Here is a 24,505-nt window from a genome sequence, read left to right on the forward strand (position 1 = left end):
ATAACTACAAAGACTGCCTTGCTGACTCTATATTCACCCTACTTAAGCTGCTAATTTGGGAGTGACAGCTAAGAAGTATTTCTCAATACTTGGTTCCTTTCACCTTGCTGTGGACTTTACCTTCCTTGGCTTCAGGTTTGAACAATAAGGCTGTGAGCTGAGATCTTTTGAAATAGTTATTACCATTGTACAAGACACTGGTGAGACCTCATCTGGAATACTGTGCGCCGTTCTGGTCTCCCGTGTTTAAGAAAGATTGATTTAAACGTGAACAGATGCAGAGAAGGGCTACTAGGATGATCAGAGGAATGGAGAACCTGCTTTACGAGAGGAGATTTAAGAAGCTTGGCTTGTTTAGCCTAATCAAATGAAAGCTGAGAGGTGATAAGATTGCTCTTTATAAATATATCAGAGGGATAAATACCAGGGAGGGAGAGAAGTTATTTAAGTTAAGGACCAATGTGGTCACAAGAACAAATGAATAAAAGCTGGCCATCAGCTAGTTTAGGCTTGAAATTTAGATGAAGGTTTCTAACCATCAGAGGAGTGAAGTTTTGGAACAGCCTTTCAGGGGGAGCAGTGGGGGCAAAAACCCTAACTGGTTTTACAAGTGAGCTTGATAAGTTTATGGATGGTATGATGAGATTGCCTGCAATGCCATGTGGCCCATCTGTGATTGCTAGTAGTAAATGTCCCCAGTGCCCAGAGATGGGACACTATATGGGGAGGGCTCTGATTACGACAGTGATTTCTTTCCCAGGTATCTGGCTTGTGGGTCTTGCTCACTTGTTCAGGGTCTAACTGATAGTCATATTTGGGTTCAGGAAGAAATTTTCTCCCAAGTCAGATTAGCAGAGACCCTAAAGGGTTTTTGCCTTCCCCTGCAGTGAGAGTCATGGGACACTTGTTGGTTTGAACTAGAGTAAATGGTAGATTCTCTATAACTTGAAGTCTTTTTAAATCATAGTTTGAGGACTTCAGTAACTCAGAGGTTATGGGTCAATTACAGGAGTGGGTAGGCGAGGTTCTATGGCCTGCAGTGTGCAGGAGGTCAGAATTGATGATCACAATGGTCCTTTCTGGCCTGAGTCTACGAGAAGTATATTTAAGGCCAGAAAATTAATTACTGTGTGGCCAGTGGCAGGACATCTCCAGCAATGTTCCTGGAAATGATTTGTTTCATCCTCATGTTGGGATATTTTTGCTGTTTGGATTGATGCATTCTCTTTATCAGGAGGTAAACTCACCCTAAGCAGTTTGCCACTACAAAGTAATCCCTTTCAGAAGCCTGCTTCATGTGGTAGTGCATAGCTGAGCTGTACCCACCAGAGGAAGAACAGGCAATCCTTTTTCCAATGTCTCCTTTGCACTCTAACAAAATGGGTTGTCTCTTGAAACATGCCAATGTTTTGCTTACTTGTTTGATGAGACATTCTCAAGGACCCCAGGGACCTTTCTGGGTGGCTTAGTGTATACACTTTATATTCTCCTAACTTTTTCCACAAGCTGACTGGTGCAGAAAGAAACATTTGCAGGTGCCTTGGACACTGAGATGAGCTTACCTTGTGGCTTCAGACATTGATACCTGTAGATAATGCAGGACTCCTGGGAAGAGAGGTTCACAATGACTAGGTACTCTTTTATAAGGTTAGAGTTTCTAGCAGCACCCAAAGGAGTAAACCACCCTCAAAGAAGATGTGCTTATCTCTATAGGAACTGCAGGTGTGCCAAGAGACTTTTGTCTCTCTCCCTAGATAGTTCGTATTCCTGTAATCAATCTTTTATTTTATTTTATTTTATTTTATTAAAAAAGCAAAACTGAGAGACTCTGATTTACACATTCTCTTGCTGGGACATTCTGACAGAGCCAGATAAGCCCTGGAACACAGCCATTTAGTCATAGAAATTTCCCTTTGACAATTGCAAAGCACATTTCCCTTCCCATCTCCACTCAGACCTTTGTAGATAGTCCTTGAAGTATTTATAGTGGTGGGACAATGAATGAATCTCCATCCTTGATCAGTATACTGTTTCTGCATAAATTGTGGCATCCTCTGTCTGACTTTTTTGGTTTAGAATATAATCAGTTTCCCCAGTTTGAAATGAAATTCTCCTTTTCCTTACCCCTCCAAGACATACACCCCTCTCCTCCCACTTCTTGGCCAGAGGAATACAACACAATGTAGGAACACCTGTACATTCAGTAACATTTACTAAGCATAATAGGACATGGTCATCCTTATTTAGGTCCCAAATTAAAATTAACTACTTTTTAATTTTATCTTACAGAAGAGGGTTCAGACAAGTCTTATTTGCTAACAAAAGCAGATACATCCCTGACCAGAATTTTCCATCCCAGGATATGTTTGTGCATTAGCAGCATCTCTCTAGGCGAGCAATTTATTTTCTTCCCCCCCCCCCTTATGCCTTCTATGCATCTTCGTTCCCCATATCTTCTGTCATCTGATTGGCCCATCTTCATTGCTTCTCTCCTTTGGCCCACAGTGTTAAAACGTTGGGCTGGGTTATGCTGGGTCAGTTCCTGGATGAGAACCTTCAAGGAGAACCTTGGTGCTATAGAAAGTGGTAGTATTTTCCTCACTCAGTTCTGAACCAGTGCCCTGATATGTCCCTATGGGGTTGCTGATGGAGATGCCTTAGTTTGGCCAAGACTTAGCCCGTCTGAGATACAAAAAAAATAACTGCATCGGGAGCCTGGCTACAACATGGTGGAAATTTTTGAACGGGTTAGGTTATAGTTAAAATTTTGTAGTGTAGATAGGGCTTATGGTTATTGTAAACAGGTCATGTAATTGGGCTAAAACCTTAGACATGTCCACGTGCCTCCACCTGGATGTAGTCAAATCTTTAGCCTGATTGTATATACACAGATTATTTAATGTGGTTAGGTCCCTTGTATTCTACAGATTTTACCTAGATTAGAGGACAACAATACTGTATCTTGGCACCCGGATGTGGTTATGTTTGTTGTGTAAACAGGGCCTTTTAAAACAAAGGCTGACTGCTCCTCATGATTAAAGGGACAAAGATTAAGTATCCTCCTGATTAAGTATCCTATAACACTTTTTACAAGAATAAGGGTGGCAACTCTGTCCACTTCCTGGCCATATTCCCATTTGGCTCATTACATTCTGCCAATCTAAATATCAAATAAAGTATGATCTTGTTTGTGTCCTGTTGTAAAATGTTGAGTGGAGTTGCTCTGTGGTGTTAAAACTTCTTGGATTCAGAGGCGAAGGATGCTCCCTAAAAGTGTGTGTGTGTGTGAGGGGGGGGCAATGGCGCCCGAACTGTGGCCCTTTCCCCCATACCTCCTCTCCCCTTCTTCCCGAGGCTCCGCTCTTGAGCCACCCATTCCTCTGAGGCCTCACCTCCACACTGCTTCCCCCCTCCCCGCAGATCCTGTCCCCCGTTTGTTCCTCTCAACCCCCTAGTCACTTGCACTTATGGCTAGCAAAATATAAGGCCATGGCCCTCCCTGCTTAAATTTACGCCAAGAATGGCTGCATTTCACAGCCAGAGAATGTGAAACTTTGGCTGTGATATCCTTTGAAATCCTTCAGGATAGAAGATGCTCTGTGAATATAAAATATTTGTTTAAACCTCTTTATATTCTTCTCTCATTTTCCTTATTAATCCTTCGATTTCTCTTTTGTATGGGGATGGTGTCAAATAATTAAGTAGTGTGGTTTAGTGAGTAGAGCCTGGGACTGGGAATAGAGAGACTTTGGATTCTCTCCCTAACTGTCGCTGTCTTGTGTGATTTTTATTTCTCATATGTACTGCAAATATAACCATGTTAGGGGTCTGTGAGGGAAACATCTCTGAGGCAGGCAGTGCATCTACTGAGCAATGGTTTCTGGCCAGTGAAGTCATAAATGCAATCATAGCCATTTAGACATAGTCCTATCAGTATAGGGTGACCAGTCAGCAAGTGTGAAAAATCGGGACGGGGGTGGGAGGTAATAGGAGCCTATATAAGAAAAAGACCCAAAAATTGGGCTTGTCCCTATAAAATCGGGACATCTGGTCACCCTAGATAACAGCATTATAAAACAAAGTGGGGTGGAGACACCATGCCTACAGATTTTGACACACGTGAGAGCTTAGCTGTAAAGGAGAAAATTCTCAGATTAGGATGGAGCGAGGTGCCCTGGTAAACCATGATGATCCAACACCATACATAAGAGCCATCCATCATACAGGAGCCTGATTCCACTGTGGATGAGCCTTGTTAACCTGGCATACTCAGTGCCATGAGAAGATGAGTAACGTGAGTGGCAAAGAGAAACCTCAAGTATCCCACAACTTGAGTAAGTTCTGATCCCACGACTCCCTGATCCAGAGATCATTCATGAGTAGCTGTAATGGAGCAACTCAGTCAATCTGCAGTCACATTCTCTCTCCCTCCTTCCTTCCCTCCCTGGCAGGTACTTGGTAATCAAGAATATTGTGTGGAACATGCACACCCAGCCATTGTAGGCAGGCCACAATTACGGCCAACCTTTTTGTGACAACACTGAATGGCAGCACCACCCCAAAAGGCAAAACAGGAAAATGGTAGTGATGCTGTGCTTTGGAAATCTGATACACTTCTGTTGCTTAAGAATTATCCTTGTGTGCATGGTCCAGAGCACGTAATAATTGGTCACCTTCTTCTAAAAGAAGCATGATCTCTCCCAGGGTGATGGTCTTAAATTGTCCCTAAGTAAATAGTGATTTAGGTATCTGAGATCCAGCCCTCCTGTTTTTTTTTTTTGACTACCAGGAATTATCCCTCTTGGGTCTAGTTCCAGGGGTATGGTGTCTTTATTGCCAGGAGGGTCTGGATTTCTTACATCATCTTTTCCTGATAAGGTGTCAGATAGTATTCATGGCAAGTGGGTAGTGTGATTTTGTAGCCCCACTAAAGAATGGTCAGACCATATGAGGCCTTGATGACAAAGGGCCAACTGGCCCTAAAAAAACCTCCCAAGTTTTCCTCCAGTGGAGAGGTTCTGACTGAGTACTGCTGGTGACAGGATGATTTTGTATTTGATCATTGTTGAAAAAAGGGTTTTAGACTTGAGTTCCCGATGTTGCTTTGGAGACTGAATGTGTTCTGTGCAGCAGTGGAGTTATGGAGCTGTCTTGAAACCAGTTGTCAAATTGAAATCCAGCTTTCAAGGCACAGGCTTTCTCTTACCGTTCCTGTCTTGTGAAATGGACCTAAGGGGTGAGACAGGCTGAAAAAATGCAGGGTAGTTTTTTGCCTTAGAGAGCTATTGGGTATTCAGGACTTTTGAAAATCAGGTCACCTATTTAGGAGCATAATTTTAAACACTCGTCTTTTAAAATCTCTCCTAAAAATACATTTATGTGTGGAGCTTGAATTTGCTTGGGTTGTGCTGGGTCAGTGAACTGCTTCATGTTTTTATAAGCTGTGTTGTTGTATTCCAGAATCTCCAGCTTTCATTTAAAAATATATCATAAGTCTCTAGCCATCATGGTTGTGAATAAAATCTTGAAAATGTGACCCAGGTGCAAACCAATGCTGGGATGCCCTCCTGAATCTGCAGACAGCCTGAAGTAATATCTCCCAGAGGTGTAAACGTGTCCCATGCATGTCAGTGAAATGTTAACTGAGATGTCCGGTGATGTTAATGTGAGCATTTTTAACTATTTCACTGCTATTCAGTGCATGTAAGAAAGAAGCAGAAGGGTCATAGTGCAGATTATATCATCTTCCGAGAGTGACAGCTCAGTTTGGTGTCATGACTGGGTGATGTTTGGACGAGAAAAAAGGTGGTATTTTCCCATCTGACCTGTGGAGTCACAAGGCCCAAGGGATTATTTTAGCCGCACCAATGGGGAGCCAATTGCGCACAACCCAGTGGGACGTAAAAGCCTCCCTGGGCCAACCCTATGTACCTTCTCCACAGCCTAGTGTGTTCTGGTAGTGAGCATTGGGCCAGGTGGCTTCCTCCCTGGCTTTAGTGGATGCTGAGAAATCACTGCATTTCTTCCATCCTGGTCACAATGTCTAGCTTTTCTTTGCAGCTATGAGGGTCAGAAACAAAACACCTCATCCCCCTGATGTTTTGATGATATTTTTTATTTCTCTCTCTCTTGGTCTATGATTCTGGAAAAAAGGGCCCTAGGCATGTGCTTGTTGTGCCTGTACTGTAATCCAGCCTAGTCCATGGTGTATCTGAACCCTACTGAGGGGGAATCAAGTCTGATGAGCACAGCAGAGCATATGTGAGGATACTTTGAACATTTTCACGAATTGCTCTGGTGGCATCTCATTTTGTCACCCTAGATAGGTGGCTCTTGTGGGGGTGAGTTGGGAGAGTACCTCTGCTGTTTCCACTTTGAGCCCTATTTATGTATATAATTTATATGTAAGAATAAGGAGCAGGGGTGGTGTGAGATTTCTATTTCTTCTGCCGAGATAAAAATATTTTTTCCAAACACACATTTCCAAGGAGACCATTGCCTCTGCCTCTTGATCTCATTCAGTTAAAATACAGGCTCTTGCATTAGAAGAGAGGCCAAGTGAGGTTTGTCATTTGGGGCCTAGTGAGGCGAAGTAATTTCTGCATCCCAATATGGGGAGATAAACCCGTTTTCCTAGTTTGGAACAGCAGTTTTAACAGGCTAGCAGATGAGAAGTGACATTTGTCCTATGAGCACGGGGGATGGGATTGGGGGTATTGTGTGGAGGGGAAGGACTTGTTAGCTCATGTCTTTTCAGACCGGTGCTGGGAGTTCAAGAAGAGTGTCTTTTGTGCCGTGCACCTCTGCCAGGGCTGGCTCCTGATTGGTAGATGTTTATAAAACTGAAATTTAGGATGGGGATCTGAATGCAGTAAGCAAGAGGGTGCTAACCTCAGCTGATTTTAGGGGGAGCAGGGCCCCAGGGCAGTTGGAACTCAATATTCTCCATGAATCAGGAGCCAAGCCAGCTGCTTTGTTCCCTTTAGTGATATCAAAGGTTGTAAAATATTCCCATAGAAAGCCATCCGCAAAAGCAGATTTTTAAACCCTTTTATCTTTTGATTCTCTCCCCTTCTGATCCCACCCTGATCTTCCCTCTCTCTCTCTCTCTCTCTCTCTCTCACTCTGTAACTTTGGGGTGCCTGGCACACTGTATGCACCATCTTAGCTTCAGGGTTCCCAAGATTTGTTCTGTGCCTGGGTCCCTGCAAGTGTCATACTATACATACATAGAGCTACTGAATTACGACTAAGTTTTGTATGTTGACTAAAGTTGGCTTATAGTCGCAGGCTAAGATGTTGCAGGAATAGATCTGTGCACAGTTTCTAGGTTTATGGATGACTCCTGGAGAGGAAACTAAGGGAAGGGAGTTGTAGAGAGGGGAGGACTTGCTCTCACCCTCCTTGACCTTGGAGAGTAGTTCGCTGCTTCATTCATGTTTAAAGAACCCATTTCTAAAGTAAGCACGCTCTGGCATTAGGAGTTGGTCTGCATTTATTACTAACCCCACCCATCCCTGCCTTTTGCAAGAATCTTGTGAGGCTGTGATTGTGTTTTTAGAAGCAGAATGACAGAGAGAAATTCCCTGGAGGCAAATACAGAGTGTGTGCTCTGCACGCCAGTACAGACACACAGGGCTGGGAACTCCCAGAGAGATTGAGTGAGAGAGAGAGAGAGCACAGAACAGCCAAACAGTGTTGGAGGAGGAGGGGGGAGGAAGAGGCGAGACACTTTTTAATCCTTAAACTGAGCAATTTGGATTTTTTTTAAACCCTTTGTCTCTAATTTTTACTGAGGAGCCTTTTGCGTTCCAGGATCACCTCTCTGCTGGGTTTGAACAGCCCTGGCTGACATGATGTACCTCTGGGTGAGTAGAGGGTTGTGTGTGTGAGGGCTTACGCGCTTTGCACATATAAGGAGTGGAAAGCTGAGAGATTCTGTACTAGCATGAGCGGCCTTCCCCTTAGGGCTCAGCTCTCTGCAGCCCCTACACACAGTAGGCTTTAGCTTCCATTTTTAAAAATTTGTAAAAAAATTATATTGGTAACTGAATTTTAAACAGACTTTTCCATCAGTGAGATCCCTCTGAGCTTGTATGTTTTTCAGCAGGTGCCTCAGAGAGAGAATTCTTTGTGGAATTACCCTCATTTTCTAGCACCTGTAGGACCTGTGCTGTTCCTGGGCTACTTCCTATGCTTTGTGGAATTTTGGTATGACTGAGGGACACCCTGGGGGTGTACAGGGTAGAAAGTTTGATTCTCAAATGTCAGGAGAAGAGAATATGATCAAGGGAGGATTAGCATTGTAAATGGGGAGTATGTGGCCAGATGCAAGGATGCTTTTATCAGAGGTGCCAGGATTACAGGAATTCCTGGTGGATTATGGGATATAGTGACAGGAAAAATCCATGTGAGATGATAAATATCTAGCTAGCTTTATAAAATATACATAAATTTTTATCCTCTGAACAAATTCTGAAATTTTCTCTGGAGTAGTCAGCTATTTGGCTGCTTGGCTAGGATGTGTAATTCTCTTTGCTCCTTGGTACCCTTGAAATCTGTTGTTTGCCCTTGGCTCTGTTACCCATATGCCCAAGATTGCAGGCTCCTGCATTTGATTTAAGGATAATCAGGTCAAAAGTTTAATATATTCATTACTGGGGAAGTTATGGGGTTCTGTCACTGTCATTTTTGAAATCACATCTCCCCTCTCCCAGCCCTTCCCTCCGGTTTATTTGGAAAACAAAGAAAGCTTTGGAACACAGAGGTGTTTTGCTGCTTTTTACATTCTTCCATTGTGCACACACTCTAGCTTTGTAATCACAGGGTAATGTAGACATGCTGGGCAATGCACACTTGCTTGTTTTTATAGGATTGGCCCTGTTAATTTTAAAAGATTTCAACTTTTAAATCTCCTTTCTTCTCCAACCACATATTCTCGGCCCTGAATGTGGCCACTGGTTTTGCCTAGGAGGGCTAGATAGGCCTTTTCTTGTGGAGCAGATAAGACTGCTGCTTAATCTGCTGGATGGGGTGAAGTGAGAAGCTGCTCAGTGGTGCTGGTACTGATTTTAGTTAATAAGTGACAATGGTGTGATAGCTCCCCACTGACTATGGGTGTTCCTACTTTGGACTGGTAATTTCCAGCTCAGATAGGTGTACAGTACACATGCTAGCTTTGATCAACCGAATGTGCTAAAAGAACCAGTGTAGCAGGCAGCAGCACAGCTAGCCAGCTCCAGTACAATCATGCCCAACACCCTGGATTGGTACTTGGGTGGTTAGCCCCTTCTGCAGCTCATGCTGCTGCAGCTACACTGCTATTTTTAGCACATTAGCTGGATCAAAACTAATACGTGTATATCAGGAAATTACACCTCCAGCTCCAGTGTAGATTGGCTAAAGTGTGGGAGCAGACATCAGTACCCCTGTTCTACTTCGTGTGTGTGTGTGTAAGTAACAGTTCTGGGTGTAAGGGATATGGCCTGCCAATGTGTCAGCCAGAAGAGCCTCATACTAGAGGTTTGCTTCATCTTTAAATGGGAGTGATTGTGACCTGCTGCTCTTGTGGATCCTGGGAGAAGGATTAGTTTTGGCCAGTTTCCCAGCAGATTGAAGAACATTTTCTTCCTTTATGGTGTATGTACCACTCTTCCTCTTATCTCCACCCCAAACTCCCAGATCCACTATTGCTTTAGTAGGATTATAGTTAAACTGAGGTGTTTAAAGGGTTTCAGCTGCTAAACTAGTGCTCAGGGCTCTTTACAGCACCAAGTAGGTTAATGCAAAAATGGGTAACTAGTAACATTCTTTTTTCTCCCTGGCACAATGTGCGGGGAATTTTCTGTGACCCTTGTTCTTTGGGGATGCTCTCTCTCTCCCGCCCCCCAAGCCTTTGCCTCCCAGTGCATCCTACAGTCCGTCCCTCTTATGCTTTTGTCTCACACTGACTTCAGGGTTGGAAGGGACCACAGGAGGCCATCTAGTCCAACCCACTGCTCAGAGCAGGACCAATCCCCAGACAGATTTTTACCCCAGTTCCCTAAATGACCCACTCAAGGATTGAACTCACAACCCTGGGTTTAGCAGGCCAATGCTCAAACTACTGAGCTATTCTATCCCTTACCATGTATCCTTCAGTGGCAAAAACTAGGAACCCAGAGTTACCTATCTGATTTGATTCTGAGTCTGCTGTGCCACATCCATGCTGTAATTGGGCTCTGGTTTCTTGCTTGCTTTGGCAGCACATATACTAAAATTGGAATGATACAGAGAAGATTAGCATGTCCCCTGCGCAAGGATGACACGCAAATTCGTGAAGAGTTTCTGTATTTTGTGGTCATGGCTCTTTCTGTTCCCTGTGCTGTATTTTCTCTGTTCAGTGTCTTTTGTGCACAGAACATTAGAATCTGTAGATCCATGGAGATTTGTACTGAGTCATTCCTTAATTTAGTGTATAAAGCTACATTAATACAATGTTAAATTTGAGGTTTTAAATGCACAAGCCAGGAAATCTACAGTTAAGGTTCCAACGGCAATCATAACATTGTCCCTTGTGCATGCACATTACAGTATGATCTTTTCTTAAGTGATCCTGCAGCACTGGACACTGCCACATTGTATTTGGTAAATAATGCAATGAAATAAAATACAAAGGAACTGCACTTTTCTCTAACTGTGAGTGCAGAGTAGAATCGAGCCCAGAACAGTACAGTAGCCAGAACACAATAGCTTGGGGGTTATAACTGCCACCTCCTTTTAATGAGCCATCATACTCCACATTCAAATTAAATTTCCTGCTTGCTGATCTGTACTCTCTAGCTTGTAATGTATAACAGGATATTTTAAATAAAGCCTTTGTAGGATGCAGTGCATTCTGGGCTGTAGAGATCCAGAGAGTGGGAAATTTAAAATCTAATGTGATGACCTAATCTGTGGGAAACTGCTGGCTGTGGTGTGAGAAGCTGAGAAGGCAGGCTAACAGTGGAACTGCACAGTTATAGTAGTAAGAAACACTATTTATCTTAATAGTGTTACAGTGTGGTATATGCAGTTCTACAAAGTCTGCTGTGAGGCACTGGCAGTAGGGCAGGCTAAACACATAATGGTCAAACTCAGAAAGGATAATATTCTTTATAGAAGACTAGCCAAGGGTGAAGTCTGATGGGAGTCCGGCTGCTGCAGTCCACAGGAGGCTTGTGGTGAGGAAAGGAAAGAAGTGTTGGTGGCCCTGACATCCCAGCCTTTTCCTTCTGCACCCTTGAGCTGAAAATAAGCAAAGGTGTGAATTAAAACAGACTTAGTTTGGTCCGAGTCCGTGTCTGGACGCTTGTATTTTAGAATAAAAATGGCTCGGATTGATCTAGCTAAAGCTGCTTTGTGCTACTGACTGTAGCATTGTGGCTCAGATCCACTTGTGTACCAGAAAGGCATACCAGCAATTATGTGTTGCTGCTGCCTTATTTGCCTGAATTTAAGCTTTCACTTGAAGTGTAAATAAGAGCTTGTCTGCATTTGAAAATTTAACAAAGTAGCTATTCTGGAATAGCTATTTTAGTATAAGCCGCAGTATGGACACTCATTCTGGAAGAAGTGTGTCCACACAGGGATTATAATGAACTAACTATTCTGGACTAGCTGTTTGGTTAAATTTCCAAGTGTAGACAAGTCCCAAGTCTCTAGCTGTTATGGTTATTGAGGTATACTTGGGTCATATTTTTGAGGCGAACTAATGCAGTGATGTCTACCTGTATTTTTGATCTGAAATGATATCTCTAAAAGCCATTCATCTTAGTGGGGGCTAACTGAGGTACCCAGGGATGTTTTGCCATTGAAAGTATTAACTACTGAACTGCTCGTCAAAGCATGTAAGAAAGGAAAGGGAAGATCATATTATGAAGATCTGCAAGTGACAGCTCATTTTTGAACCATGAGCATGTCGGTTTAGAGACACCACCCTTTTTCCTACACACTGATGAAGAGTGAGCTAAACCGAAGGAGCAGGACATCTGAGGCCTTCCCACACACTCTGGAGGGTCAAGCACAAAAAGCCCAGTGGGTATGTCCTTACCAATGGGAAGCCAAGCCCAAGGAGCACAGCAAAGTCCATGGGTTTCTTTGTACCCAAAAGAGCACAAAGTACATGCACAATCATATTCTGTATATCTGTACAATCTATTGTGAGCAGTCTCTTGTGTGGGTGTAGCTTATTCTGTGGGTCGAGTTTGGAAGAGTATACCAATTTTTTTCTCAATCTGACCCATGTTTAGTTCAATCAAATTTTATTCCACAGTAAGTGTCCACACACAGGCTTGCGCCAAACAGATTTTCGGAAATTGACGTAGTTAAATGAGTGCAAGTTTATGTGTAGACAGACCAGCCCTTAGTTGCTTTTTAAATAGAAAAGCCTTATCCTCGCATTAGACATCAAAGATATGGCCCTTAACCCTTTGTATACAATGAATCATGTGGTACAAATGTAGGGTCACTTTATGCTGAGGAGTGCTTTATAGGGAATATGAAAGGTTAGAAGAAAGAGCAGCAACTCCAGCAAGCAATTTGATCAATCTACCCTTCCTCCCATTCTCTGAGGGTATGGCTACACTTGAAATTTCAAAGTGCTGCCGTGGCAGTGCTTTGAAGTGTGAGTGTGGTCAGAGCGCCAGCGCTGGGGAAGAGCTCTCCCAGCGCTGCACGTGAACCACATCCTCTACGGGTTTAGCTTGCAGCTTGGCTCCCAGCGCTGCGGCACTGATTACACTGAGGCTTTACAGCGCTGTATCTTGCAGCGCTCAGGGGGGTGTTTTTTCACACCCCTGAGCATGAAAGTTGCAGTGCTGTAAAGTGCCAGTGTAGCCATACCCTGAGAGGGTTGAAGCCATCAAAGACAGGAGGGACTAATGGAGCAGAGGTCCATGTTGTTGCTAGGCTCCTGATAGGAAAGCACTGGATTCATAGCTCTGATCTCTGAGAGATTATAGTGTGTCTAGATAATTTCCTCGGTTCTCCCAGCTGTGCACAGGGTGCATGCTGAGTGTTTGTGAGAGGACTGGCTTCACAGTGCAGATTTCTTTCACCTGAGCTCTATGGAAATGAAGCCCTTCCCCAGATCTCTAATAACTATTTGCTTTGCAAGCGGGAGTGGTGTCTGCTAGCTTACCAAGCCATTTGTAATATTTCTTCCTTTGTCTCCTTTTTCTTTTTGATCTGTTTCATTTCCCATGTCTTCACTGCAAGGGGAGCTCGCTCTAGAGTCTCTCTTTGGATTGCATAGAATCATTTTTCTTTTCCCTCCCCCTAGGCGTTCAGCTCATCAGCTTTAGCGCCCTGGGGACTAGAAACCCAATTCTGCTGCCAACGCTGGGCCTTAGCAACATACTTCTGCTCATGCCATGTCTTTCTTTCATTTGTCCTCTTGCATGAGGTTGGTTAATGCCAGTGCATAGTATGATCAGCACAAGTTGTTTTTCACAGGACGCAGTATATATAGTCACATAGCAAGTGGCCATCCATGCCGCTGAACTTTTTACATACTGTGCTAGGGGCTGGATCTCTGAAAACATTGGAAGAATGGCTGGAATTGCATGGGGCTTTGTTAAATGTGTAAATGCTGATCTATAAAACACATTATAGTTCTATTTATTTTCTTTGGGTAGTGAACTGAGGGCATAAGAAGTGTTTCTCAAAATAAACCAATTAAATGAGATCTTTGAAATTGAAGCATAGATCTGATATTTCTTAGACCTTGTCTTCTCTAATGTAAACCTTGTGTATAAATACTGTACAGAAAGCTACGTTAATAGAACTTTGTTGCAAAGTCAAATGCCCCAATGTTAGGGAATTGCAGAATTGAACCTTAATTCTGCCCATTTGAGCATATGCATTATAATATGTTTTCCACAGGCCCACATTCTCATTCAGTGCACAGGATGGAAGGTGTTCAGTTTCTGAGCAGCTATTCAATATTTTGTTTTATCCTCTCTGTTCATTAATTTCCTTATGGGATTTTCTATGGTGTTCCTTAATGTAGTATCTGAGTGCATCGCAGTCATTTGATTTTTCACTACACCCTTGTGAAGTGCAGGAGGTGTTATTATTTCCATTACTCAGTATTGTGTAGCACTTAATATGTTCAAAGCACAGCTCTCACTGATTTCAGTTACAGCTCAGCACTTCTACAAATCAGACCCTAGGGTATCAGTTTGGGCACCCAGAAAAGAGGAACCACAGTCAGTTATCACCTGTGAAAAGTTTGGTTAACGTATCTTGTCCAATATCATAGAGAAACTGTCAGAGGCAGGGATAGAATCCAGTTCTCCAGGGCAGCATTCAACTGCCTTGACCGTGAGAGCCTTCTTTCTCTTTCTGTAGTCCCATGTTTTATTCACTACCCACCTTCCAACTTCTGCAACAAATGAGGTAGGGATTCTACAGGCAACAGCTTCCTTTGCTACACAGACCTGATCCATCTCCAGAGCAGGTCCATTCTGTCCATGGTCCCAGCTCTTTGGGTACTCCAACCAGCAGGCCCAGCCGATCAACTCCTCGCCGTGTTCAGCAGTGGGCAGGAGGCCCTGGGGGGGGAGGAGGAGGGGCGGGGCAGGAGGATGCGGGGCATGCTCAGGGGAGGAGATAGAATGAGGTGGGAAGAGGCAGGGTGGAGGCAGAGCAGGGGTAGGAAGAGACGGGGTGGAGTGGAGTCTTGAGGGAAGGGATGGGGGAGCTTGGGGTGGAGCGGGGATTGAGCACCCCCGGGGGGAAAGTCAGTGCCTGTGATCCTGTGTGCTGAATGAGACAAAGATCCTAGTTTTTTTTACATATGTGATCATATACCGTATCATAATACATGTGTACAAGGAGACTGAATTAAGGTTGCACAGGCAACCTTAATTCTGGTATTTCCTGATTTTTGAGTCCTTGATATTGCAACCTCTCAGTAACTTTTGAACATAATTTTTGTAAGTAAATTCCTAGGTGTGTTTTTTTTTTTTTTTAAAGCAAACAAACAAAAAAGTTCCATCCTGTAGCATCTTATTGGCACCCACGTGGTTCATCAGCAGGGTTGGAATCTATAGGCCCAGAGCACAGACCTCTGCCACTTGAGCTACTCTGTCACTTGACGTAACTGACAGCAGAACATAATTGTGACAAGCACTGGAAGGGGGATTAGACGTACACTTTGCCAGATGATTTCCCAGGTATATGTTGACAGTAAATGAATGGTGAGACTTTAGGCTCCTTTCTATGCTCAGGAGGCGAACGTGTCCTAGTGCAGGGATTCTCAACCCTTTTCTTTCTGAGGCCCTCCCAACATGCTGTAAAAACTCTGCAGCCCACCTGTGCCACCACAACTGATTTTCTGCATATAAAAGCCTGGGCCAGCATTAGGGGGTATCAAGCAGGCCAGTTGCCTGGAGATCCTCATGCCACAGGAGCCCCTGCAAAGCTACATTGCTCAGGCTTTGGCTTCAGCCTCGGGTAGCAGGGCTCAGGGCCCAGGCTTCAGCCCTATGCGGGAGGGCTTCAGCTTTCTGCCCTGGGCCCCAGTGAGTCTAATGCTGGCCCTCTTAACGGCCCCCCTGAAACCTGCTTGAGGCCCCCCAGGGAGCCTTGGACCCCTAGCTGAAAACCACTGCCCTAATGGTCACAGACTCTTGTGCCTGCACCTCCCAAACTTGACCCCTTCTGTCCCAGCCCTTTGTCCCCAGCCCTAGCTCTTCCTACTCCAGTTCCTTCTCCTTGACTGTCTGCCTAGTCCCAGTCTCCCCTCATCAGACTTATTGCAGTGTCTTTTCCCAATCCTAGTCTCCCCCTCCGGGTTCATTCTGAGAATCCCAATTTCCTCCTCACCACTCCGTATCCTTGCTCAGTTAGTTTCACTTCACTCTTTCCCATCCTGTCTCCTAGTCCAATTCCCTCTCTTCTCCCCCCCACCCCGTACCCCTGGCACTTCAATTTCTTTTCAGCTCAGTCTACCCTCTCCCTGCTCCCATTCCCCTCATATATTGGTTCCTAGTCCCAACCTCCTTGTCCAGCCAATCTAAGTCTCCCCTTGTCTCCCAACAACTTGTCTGATCTCTGCATGTGCCCCCGCCAGCTGTCTCCCAGTCCCCTCCATTTCCAGCACTAGCTTCCCCCCCGCCCCCCCCGGCCCAGCAATCTTGTCCAGCCCGTTGCAGTCCCGGTTTCTCTTTCCCCCAGTATCCCTCTCCAGTCTTAGTCTCACCAGACTTCTTGTCCCACATCTACTCTTTCTCTAACCACTGGTCTGACTTCTGTTCCCTCTGCATTCAAACCAGGCACTTTCCTTTTGTATGCTGCCAGGCTGCCCGCACGGGATAGTTGAGAGTGCAGCTGAGCCAGGTTCCCTGCTTTCAGTTTGGGTGCCCAGTCCCATCCCAACCTAGAACAGCCATTACATGGAAAGTCCAGCTTTGCCCTTGTGGCACTGGGCTGGAGCATACCCAGCCATTCTATGTGGATGGCACGTGCACGGTCTGGTCAGCACTAGGAGCTGAGAGAGGCTGTAACGTGCTCAGTGAGGACAGAATCATTGGAGGTTTTAGCTGGTAAGAAGTCTCTGCTGAGTGTGTGGGAACTGTGGCTTTTCAAAGGCTTATAACTTTGTCAAATTTGGGTGAATTTTCACAAGGATGACAAAAGGTATAGGCCCACATAGTCTACCCACTGCCAAATTTCAGGGCCGTGCTCCAAAGCATGAGGGTGCTATTCCATTTCAAAGGAAAAGTAGCTGAATGTTTTTAACATGGGCAAAAGACCATATTTTTCTCTAGGCTTTTCGTCAGAAACGTGGAACAGTTTGGGCTGAAATTGTGTTGTAAAACAACCCCCCCCCCCCCGCCAAAGAAAAAGAAAAAGAAAAAAAGGCAGCCTGAGGCACACACCTGACATGGAAAATTTCAGCCCAAACAATAGCTTGCTGAAGTTGTAACCAGCTGACAACAAGGTGTTATAATGGGAAGTGTTGGGCAGCCTTAATAATAGGTGATACTACCAACCCCATTTATAAAATAATAATAAAAATATCCACAGCACATGCTCTTCTCTTGGGGAGAGGATAAGAGAACAAACATGTTACTGATGTTAGGCATGTTGTTTAATGCACTGCTGGAAGGCATGCAGATGCTATGGTGATGAACGCAGTGTAAGAACATATATAGAACAGAATATTAGGGAGTACTGTCTCTTAAGAGATAAGAAATGCCTAGTCTCATTTGAGCCTACATGTATGAAACCATGAAGGAGAAAGCTCTGTAATTCTGGGGGTTATGTTATGAGTCACATAACTCACCCAGTCAGTGTTCCTCTATTCCCCTCCCCTATTGTGGTCTTGTGCCATTTTCTGTAGATGTATTTGTTGAATCTCTTCTCTCTCCCCAGCTCCTTATTCCCTTAAGCAAAATGCAGGAACAAAAAACCATATTTTTCCAGTGTGCCATTGGCCAGGAAGTGTACTGCTGTTAATAATTATTTCAGTAGCTGCTAGGAGTAGGGCCCCATCATACTGGGTGCTATGTAGTTAAACCGTGCATTACTTGATGTCCAAAATATGCAACAATGTGTTGATAAACATTGCCTGTTTTTGCTGGTTTTAAATGGCTTCTGCTTGTTTCTTTTTAAAAAATCATGTCCTGTTTCTGTTTTATTCCTGAAAGTGGCAAGAGAAGAATAGCTTTACAATAGTTGAGAGGAGAGATTTGAACACTGGTTGGTTGGTGGCAAGCTGGTTATTTGGGCACAGTGATAGGGAGAGATAGGAAAGAAATCTGCTAGCCAAGTTCAGGTGATAGCAGTTCAGTTCTAGGAGATTACTTTTGAATGATTTTGGTTGAAGGTCAATGTAGTAAATGTCATCGTGTCATCCTCCTGTTCAAAGTATGTGTAAAGCCACTTGGAAGAGAGAGGATGAGATGTTTCATATCATCCCCATCATCATCATCATCTTGTGAAATCCCAAAGGGGCATAGCTGCCTTGGAGATCAAGCATCACCCGGATCGATCCCTAGCTAGGTCCGTAAAGCCGTCTGACTTGATGTTCAGTTTGTCTGTCATTGATGAGCTTATCAGGGCGGCAAAGCTTTCGGCGCCCACGTGATCACTGGCCATTCTTTGGTAAACGCAGAGTGGTTGCCATGCTGATGCTACTCATTTGTCATCTTTTCACTGAACCCAGGTTTGTTTGTTTGTTGTTGTCTTGCGATCCCAGTGAAGGATCAGGGCCCCATTGTGCTAGGCACTGTTTAGATATGTAACAAAAAGACAGCCCTGTCCCAAAGGGATCTGATCTCATTATATTACTAGTGTATGATACAAATCGGGATCTGGAGGGAAACAACATGGCTGTGATCTAGCTTGGATGAAACAGAAGAGGTGTTTGTTGCCAGGACAAGAAGTGATAAGAGAGATGGATGGAGGAGGTATCGGTATAAAAATAAACACGTTTTCAGGGTGTTTGTATACACCTTTTGCTCAGTTAGTTCACAGCCTCTACGTCCAACTGGCTTCATTGCTGTTCTGGGATTCTCAGAAAACAGCCGTCCCTGACGTGTCTTTTTTTCTTTTATTATCATCTGCTACTGTCCAAGAGTTTATTTCTTACAACAACCCACATCTTTTTTCTTTGGTATCCTGTGCCAGTCCAGACACATGGGTATAGTTCTTCCCAGCCGACAAATGGAGACAGAACTGTGAGTCTTTTGATGTAGTTCCGCTCTCCATAGAGGTGCTTTTCTGGCTTTCAGACCTTGATTTTCTTTTTCCAACAAGCAGAGCACATCAATACCACTGCCATCAGTGAAGCCTGAACAAAGGTGAGAATAGCCTAGGTTTCAGAGCCTAATAGGAGCTTTATCTACATATTGGTGTGAAGCTGCCTTTTTTGGGCTCATGATCCTTTAGGTCAATTCATCAACTCTCTCAGTATAGCTTGGCTGATTTGTGCAATTAGAGTTCCAGGAAAGTGAAAGAGGACAGGAAGATGGAAGCTTTCTGAGGAGAACTGCCTCAAGGCTTTCTCTGTAAGCTTCACTCTATCAACTGATTCATTAGCAGCCATCAGTGGGCTGCAGAAACTGAGTAAATCTCCTGTGCCAGAGATGAGGTCAGACCTGTCAAGACTTTGCCCTACCTTGATTTGGGCTTGTCTACATTGTGATGTCTCGTGGCTCTATGTCTTTGTCAGTCTCAACAAGATCATTCCTGTGGCCAAAGCAGTGATCCATTGACCACTCCTTGAAAGATAAGTTGTCAGCTCTCTTCTTTCACAGCACATTCCTGGTGGGGGAGGAGCTTGAAAAGTTTCAGTAGTTACTAGTGCATGTGAAGACTCAGTGTTTCTCTCCTTAGAGGGCCCTACATGATTCCTAAAGTAAGGCTCTTAATCTGCCAGGAACAGACTCAGAGAAACCAAAGTTATTACCAAGAGACCACAATCCCAGTTCAATAGGAGAGGTCATTTCAAATGAAGCAACGCAGTGTTCAAAGAAGGTGGAGGGGGCGGGACTAGGGCTCAGGGTGATCTCTCATATGCAGACCCAGTGCACAGAATGCCATTGTAGTCAGAAGAAATAAAGAATCTTCTTAGAGTGTGGTCCCTATGGGTGCTCCACTTCAGGTGTTGGTGTATCCCGAGACCGTCGATCAGAGATTTATGGTATCAGTGGCCGTGCGTGCTCAGTAGGTGTCTTGCGGTGCTGTTGGTGCCACATTTAGCGTGTGCACAACCCGAGCCCTCCAGTTCTTTCTCAACTCTCCTTGGCTGAAGATGGAGCTCTGGGGCAGTGTTCGTCACTCTTGCTTAGGGTTACCGTATAGCAACGGTGGAAAAAATGGGATGGGGTAGGGGGTAATAGGCACCTATATAAGAAAAAATCCCAGAAAATTGGATTGTTCCTTTAAAAATGGAACATATGGTCACCCTACTCTTGCCAGACCCTTAGAAATATGGTAAGTAGCTAGTTAGTCATTGTCACCATCATGTCATTGCCATCTACCTCGGCGAGTGACTTCACGCAGTTCCAGGGACTGTTTAAGTGGGTTGCCCAAAGCCAGGACATCCCGTTGGAGGAAGTGCAGACAAATCAGCACAAGCTGGTACAAATTCTATAACCTTCATCTACTTCCAGAATCACTCTGCCTATCAGTGATGCAATTTTGGAACCAGCAGACAGTCTGGCAGACACCAACCTCAATTCTTCCGACATGCTAAAGGACTTGCCTCCCAACTCCTTGGTGGTCAATGCTAATCAATGTGGCAAACAACAACAGTTTAGACAGACCCCCACAAAATAAGGAACACGAGGCTCAACCTCTTTGGACAAAAAGTTTACTCCTCGGCGACATTACAATTCCGAGTCGCCAACTATTCAACCTTGTTGGTTAAATATGATTGAGACTTATGGGAATCTTAGCTTGTTCACAGTGGAGCTTCCTGAGGAAAAACTATCACAATTTCAGGCGATTGTAAATGAGTCAACTCATCGCTAAAACAGCCCTCCAAGTGTCTTTGGACATTACGGACACAGTCGCCAGAACCATGGCCATAGTGATGTGCCGGGCATCCTGGTTGTAGTCCTCGGGCATCCCTAAAGAACTTCAAATGAAAGTTGAAGACCTATCTTTTGACTGAGAAAAGCTGTTCTCGAATAAGACAGATGAGGTGCTCCGCTCAATGAAAGACTCTCGAGCCACTCTGTGCACTTTGGGGATTTACATCCCACCTGCAATGAGACAGGTGGGATGTAACCTTATCAGAGGTCCAGAGATTCCTCTTCTAACTAACAGCAACGACTATACGAGAACCAAAGACAGCATCAATGTTCATAGCAATAGAGAGCACCTCAGTCTCAACCGTCGAGTTCTCAGTCGGCTACGCCCAAGCCACAATTTTGAAGTTTTCATCGAGAGTCTGGACAACCTCCCTCACTAGGCAGCGCTTACTCCCAATCTAGTCCCATATTTTGGTCATCGTGTTCACCCATTCTATTGTATCTGGGCGTCAATAACCACAGACCAATGGGTGTTAGAGATCATACGATCAGGATATACTATCTCCTTTACCTCCCAACAACCTACTCTGCTCACCTCCCCATCCCTCTTCAGGGACCCTTCTCACGAGCAGCTGTTATAAGAAGTCGATCATCTTCTACAACTAGGTGCCATGGAACAAGTGCCTTCGCAATACAGGGGCAAAGGGTTTTACTCCCACTACTTCTTGACCCAGAAGAAGAATGGGGATGGAGATGTATCTTAAATCTCAGGAAGCTCAACAAGTTTATATGCTCTCAAAATTTCAAGATGGTTACAATACTGGGCATGATACTTTCAACGCTGCAAAAGGGGGACTGGTTTTTAGCCCTCAACCTCCAAGATGCTTATTTTCATATTACCATATACCTCGCCCACAGAAAATTCCTGCAATTCACAGTAGGACACAAATACTTCCAGTACAGAGTACTACCATTCCGCCTATCCACTGAACCAAGAGTTTTCTCCAAAATCCTAGTGGTGGTAGTGGCACATCTATGCAAACAGGGAATAATGATCTTGCCTTACTTGGACGATTGCCTTCTCAAAGGCCCTATTCAACAAGAAGCACAGGACGCTGTCCAGACGACGATCACGCTGTTCAGGAATCTAGGGCTACAGATAAATGAACAAAAATCCACTCTAATCGCTGTTCAACAACTGGACTTCATCAGGGCACATCTTGATGCCATAGAAGCCAAGGCATCCCTGTCCCTGAATAATTCACAATGCTGACAAACCTCATCTCAGAGATTAGAGTCAGCTGCCAAATACTGGCTCATACTGTCTTGCAACTGTTAGGACCCATGGCAGCTACATGTGATATGACATGCAAGACTACGTATGCACTGCCTACAGGGCTGATTGATCTTGATATACATACATAGCAGGCACAGCCTGCACAAACGACTTACAGTACCACCCCACGTCCTGGACACTCTACACTGGTGGACGAGACCAGAAAATGTATGCTCGGGTGTTCCATTCCAACAGGGTCCCCCATCAATAGTAATCATGATAGATGCCTCACTGATAGGTTGGGGCCACCCACATGTGTCAGCACACAGTTCAAGGCAAATGGTCTCTTGCTGAGACTCAGTTACACATCTGTCTACTAGAGCTACGTGCAGTCCGCAACGCTGACAGACACTTCCTACATCTCATAGAGAATGAATCAATTTGCATATTGACCGACAACATTGCCTGCATGTTTTATATCAGTTGCTAAGGGGGTCCTTGATCTCACTTGCTATGCACCAAAGCCATGCAACTGTGGAACTGGTGCATACACCACAACATAAAAATTTCAGCCTCCTACTCTCCCGGCTATCAGAATGTAATGGTGGACATGCTAAGCGGATGCTTCTCTGGAGACCATGATTTGGAAATGAACGAGGGAGTCCTACTATCCATATTCTGCCAGTGGGGCAGTCCTCTCATCGACTTGTTTGCTTCCTCAATGAACCACAAATGTGCCATGTTCTGTTCAAGAGCGGGAACGGGACTACAATCACTAGGGGACGCCTTCTTTATCACATGGGATGCACCCAACTCATGTACACGTTCCCACTGATTCCCCTGATATCACGAATGATGCACAAGATATGACTAGACAAGGCCAAGGTCGTCCTCATAGTCCCAACATAGCCCAGGCAAGCCCTTATCTGATGCACATGGTGATATGTGCCCCTCAAGTTCTCCCTCATCATCCAGATCTGCTTTCTCAGAACAACGGTTGCACTCTTCACCTCAGTCTGGAGAAACTCCACGTTCAAGCATGGCTCCTGCATGATTCCATTATGGCGAGCTAGACTGCTCGGAACAAGTTAAACACATACTACTAAACAGCAGGAAACTGACCACGGGTAATACTTACCTTTAAAAATGGAAGAGATTCTCCTCCTGATGTCATGAAAAACATGTGATGGCTTCTACATCACTGCTACCATTAGTGTTGGAATACCTACTGGAACTGAAACGCTCTGGGGTTTAGCAATGAGCTTGATCAAAGTCCATCTCACAGCAATTACTGCATTCCATCATGAAATTGATGCGACTTTGATCTTTTCACACCCCGTTACTAAACGCTTCCTCACGTGCCTCCAGAACATTTACCCAGAGGGTTGCCAACCTACTCTGGCCTGGGACCTCAATCTGATATTGAAATGCCTCACCAGACTGCCATTTGAACCCCTAACCATCTGTTCCCTCCTACATTTATCCATGAAAATGGCCTTTTGGGTCACTATTACTTCCACCAGATGGGTGAGTGCGATAGGGGCTCTCATGGCTGATCCTCCCTACACAATATTCTTCAAGGACAAGGTCATGCTATGTCCGCACCTAAAATTTCTATTGAAGATGACTTCATCCTTTCATATTAACCAGCCAATCCACCTTCCTAAGTTCTATCCCAGGCCTCACTGGTCTCCAACAGAGACTGTCTTGCAATCATTGGATGTCAGGCGTGCGCTAGCATTTTACCTGGAAAGGACCAAACCTTTCCAGAAATCTAGACTCTTCATTTCTACTGCCAATCGTTTGAAAGGCTGTGCAGTATCCACTCAGAGACTGGCTAAATGGATCTCCACATGCATTCAACATTGCTGTAGTATTCGGAACATGGATCCCCCTATGCACATCAGAGCGCGTTCCACAAGATCTGTATCTATCTCGATAGCGTTCCTCAACAACGTTTTGATATTAGAGATTTGTAGGACAACCACTTGGGCCTCTGCTGAGCACTATGCAATTCACTGAGCACTATGCAATCACTCAAGACTCCAGGGCTGATGCCATAGCTGGCCTAACCATACTTACCTTTACGATTCAAATGAACCCGAAGTCCCTCCTGCCTTCTAAGGGGCATTGCTCTACAGTCACCTGAAATGGACCACCCACAGCGACAGCACTTGAAGAAGAGAAGGTTCTTTGAGATGTGTTCCTGTGAGTGCTTCACTACTCACCCTCCTCCCCTCAATTTTGGAGTTTGCAGTATGGATTCTGTGGTAGAGAAGGAACTGGAGGGCCAGGGTCATGAATGCACTAGACGAGGCACCAACGGCACCGCGAAATACCTACTGTGCACGCGTGATCTGCGTGGATACTGCTACCATAAATCTCCGATCGATAGTGCTGGGATGCACCGACACCTGAAGTGGAGCACCTACAGGGGGACACATCTCAAAAAACCTCAGTTATTGCACAAGTTGAGTAATCTTCTCATTTGTTTCCTGAATAAGCATAAACAAAAGAATACCAGGGTCCTGAATGGTAGATTGTAGCCATTGGACATACTGTAGAGTTCAAGTATGAGTTCTTCCGGCAACTCTTCTGCTGAGTTGCCCTGCACCAACTTGTCCAGAAGGCAGGAGACCTTTAATCTATTGCAAACAGAAACTGTTTTTCCAGTTCTGGAGGACTACAGAGGACCAAGGGCCCACTCAACTTAGTTTGTGCA

General features: G+C 44.7%; 1 protein-coding gene and 1 non-coding gene across 16 annotated transcripts in view; both read left to right on the plus strand.

The window, feature by feature from the left end:
- RBFOX2 (RNA binding fox-1 homolog 2) overlaps positions 1-24,505 on the plus strand; it is a 287,040-nt gene that overhangs the window by 102,382 nt on the left and 160,153 nt on the right. The gene's annotated exons all lie outside the window — the stretch shown is intronic.
- LOC116821580 (U6 spliceosomal RNA) lies at positions 10,233-10,335 on the plus strand. The gene has a single exon (XR_004372948.1). It is a non-coding gene; the product is annotated as a U6 spliceosomal RNA (small nuclear RNA).

This window comes from Chelonoidis abingdonii, chromosome 1, assembly GCF_003597395.2.
Source record: "Chelonoidis abingdonii isolate Lonesome George chromosome 1, CheloAbing_2.0, whole genome shotgun sequence".
Classification (NCBI taxonomy): Eukaryota; Metazoa; Chordata; order Testudines; family Testudinidae; genus Chelonoidis; species Chelonoidis abingdonii.